This window comes from Sceloporus occidentalis, unplaced genomic scaffold (genome assembly GCF_023333645.1).
Source record: "Sceloporus occidentalis isolate IW3139 unplaced genomic scaffold, rSceOcc1.0.p SCAF_68, whole genome shotgun sequence".
Classification (NCBI taxonomy): domain Eukaryota; kingdom Metazoa; phylum Chordata; class Lepidosauria; order Squamata; family Phrynosomatidae; genus Sceloporus; species Sceloporus occidentalis.
The window spans coordinates 1754974-1758663 of NW_028317048.1; positions in this window are offsets into that span (position 1 = coordinate 1754974).

The window sequence follows — 3690 nt, forward strand, 5'->3', positions numbered from 1 at the left end:
CCAATAAAAAAGGTATTACAAGATTCTGCAACATTCTGGTTTTTTGCATACATATATATATATATATATATATATATAAAATATGGCGTATAAGGTAGATTGATGGTAGCATCAAACTCCTAAAGGTTAACTAAAGCAATATATACGGTTTTCCCCCACTTTCTACTGGAAGCTAATATTACGATTTTTTGATGAACAAGCTGTGGAATTCCTTTAATATTTCAGTAGACCTCATCCTCTCCTTTGCAATAAATTAGTATACATTATCTTTAAACGTCTCTTTTTTTCTCATTTAAATGGATATATTCCCAACGGTGACAAGGTACCATAATGCTCCCCTACAGTTTCATTCTGTACAGAAGCCTTGTCTTCAGAACAATAAAAACATTTTTTTTCTCTATAATCATTAAGACCTTTTTAAAAGGTCTAGCTCCCTATTGCAGTCTTAACTATTAGAGCGCCATACTCCTGGCTCCTTTTCCACGTTCCCCCATGGCAATAAAAATACTTTTTTCATAATTCCCAGGAAAGCTATGCGCTGCCAAAGAAAAGTATTAGCTATTATACTTCATGTCTAACCCTGGAGGGACAACTCGGCAAGAACTAGCATTTAAGATGTCTGTCCCTTCGTGGAAATTCTTTAGTGCACTGTCTGCCGAGTTCCATGCAGCTGCTGCGCTACTAAATAAGAACATTCATGCTCTTAACCTTTCATTACAAGAATTGCCATGTATTAATTGCTTCACTAATAAATTAGGTAATATGGCACAGCAGGGTGTGCAATTATACAAAGATAATTGCACAGCTCAAATGTGTTGCTACTTAGCACTTGCAATTAGTCTGTGTCATAACTGAAGTGATTTAGTGCTCATACAAATTTGTAGCAAAACAGTAAACTCATTACTATTAGAAGAATATCATTTAATGAAATTATTCTATTATACCAAATGAATACCTGCTCCCGAGCCAATCAGGAATTTAAAAAAATAAAAAATAAAAAAATTGTAGCTTTGATTGAACATTTTCCATTCTAGAATAGTAAAAGGTTTGTGAGATCTGGGGAAAAAAACAAAATGCACAACTATCACCTGAGCTATTATTTTTATTTAGTATTTTTAGAAGAAAATAAGAAGTATGTTTTCTGATGAAGGAAAGGTTAGAGTCAAGGATGACCCCAAGGCATCGGGTCTGGTTAGTAGGAGAGATAGTCGTGTTGTTAATGGTGATAGAGAATTCAGGTAGTGGAGTGGGGATGGAGGGAGGGAAGATAATGAGTTCAGGTTTAGAAATATTAAGTTTCAGGTAGTGTTGTGACATCCATGAAGAAATAGCAGACAAGCAGTTGGTAATACGGGACAGGAGAGATGGCGAGAGATCAGGAGAAGACGGGTAGATTTGGGTATCATCTGCATATAGATGATACTGGAGGCCAAATGAGTTGATTAGTTTGCCAAGAGATGAAGTATAAAGAGAGAACAGCAGAGGGCCAAGGACTGAACCTTGGGGGGACACCAACCAAAGATGGAAGAGGGGGGTGATGATGTCTTGCCAGAGAAGCTTATGGCACTATTATTTTAATGTAATTCTTTATTAGAGCACCAGCACCTAAATTTGATCTCTAGATAAAGAAGTAAAAACTTATAAATGTATCCGCTTCCTGTTAGGGTGTTGCTCCATTTCCTAGAAACATGGAGCCTTCAAAACACATGGACAGGCCTTCTAACACTTGAAACGGAAACTTGTGGTACTTTCCACTGAAAAATTCAAGAAGGATCAGAAGAAACTACAAATATAACGCACATGGGTCTAAATGCTAAACATTTGGATGGGTAAAGCTACATGCTCTACGTATAACCTAGCCTCAGGTCTGCCTTTCCTTGTAAGCAGCTGGCCATGAAAAGATAACTCTGGGATAGCAACATATACAGAAAAAGTAAGCCAACCCTCTGGAATTACTGGTTTTTCTACATGAATTATTCATAAAATGTGATCTGATCTACACAAGTATAGACAAACACAATGTGCTTAAAACTAATAACACACAATCATAATCTTTCAAGTCTTCATTAAACATTCACAGTGCTGGGGTGAAAGTAAGTGAACCCTTGGATTTATTAACCGATCGAACCTCCTTTGGCAGCAATAACCTCAAACAAACGCTTCCAGTAGCTGCTGATCAGACACTTTTACCAATCCATACTGTGAATATTTGAATGATGCATTCAATATGAACAAGAACAGAATAATTTGTGTGTTATTAGTTAAAACACATTGTTTCTTCATTATTGTAACTTTGATGGAGATTATATCATATATTATAAAATACATTTATACATAAATGCTGGTGATTCCAAAGGGTTCACTTACTTTTTCTTGCCACCGTATAAGCTGCATAAAATTATTTAAAATAAATACATTAAAAAAAAAAAAAGAGGTTGGTAGGAACCGTTTACTTTATACAATGAGATGCTACCCAGCATGCCAATGTACTTCATTTTAATACACGTTTAATAAAATTTGGAAATTACACACTCAATTCCATTTCATCATTTCAAAATAAAAATGAAATCAGTGATTTCCACTGAGAAAATGTTCAGGATGACTCAGTGTACACCGTGTGACTGATGTTTATAGTTTTATTCAGGTCTACTGAGTATAACTCCACCGTAACATTCTAGCTAGAGCTCATTCAGTATCACAAGGATCTATTTCATTCAGAATCACTGAAACTACACCTGAATAAACTAGGAAACCACAGAAATATTCCCCGGGACACACCTGTTCAAGCACTAAAGTTTAAGAGGCAATCCATCATTAAAAAAAAAACATGTATGATTGTTTGGAGTTGTAAAAAAGTCTTTAAGATTGCAAAACTCTTTAGGCAACTATAGGGGTTTCTTGACTAACACGGGAGTTGTCGTTTAGAGTGAAGGAAAATCAGAAGTACATTCTTTTTACTGGTCCAACGTACAAAACGATGTAGAGTCACATAAAGCTTTTGGAACCCTAGGAGGTACCTGAATCTTTTTCTAGTTTTAGTGTTCCGACTACAGATTCAGCACCATGGAACATGACGAAGCTGTATAAATCAATAAATGATCTTTTCAAGTCATGGACTTCATTGTATAGTGAAACGCCAACTGCAAATAAGCATTACTGCAAGGAAGTAAAGCTCTGCTATTCTTCCAAAACTTGCCAGTAAGGCCTTTCATGTAAAGAAGCCAGTGAGAGTTGAACCTGTCTTTGCCCTCGAACGCTGACTTTAGTAAATAAACTAATTTAGGAGAATACACTTATTTAGGTAACACAATTTATAAACCATTTTACATTGAGAAACCCTCTTGTAACAAACACACACACACACAAACACACTCTAACATCGCATAAACAAGTAATGTGTACCCCAAAATATTTTCATGGTTTAATTATTTATTGAAAAAAAATACACATAATAGTGGAATTGCCTTAATTTTTATTTTAAATATCTTCATTGACTATGTAACATGGTGTTTATAGATTTATGGGAGGAATTAGAAAGATGTAGAACGTACACCTGCCGTTAAATTCCTTTCGTACGTTTTGTTTTTGGAGTCCAGACACAGTTGACTGGAATGATATCCACAATGAGCCAATGTGGGGGGTTACTGCAGGATCTTCAGAGTGCTTTAAGAGTGCTTCTCTTCTCCCTGG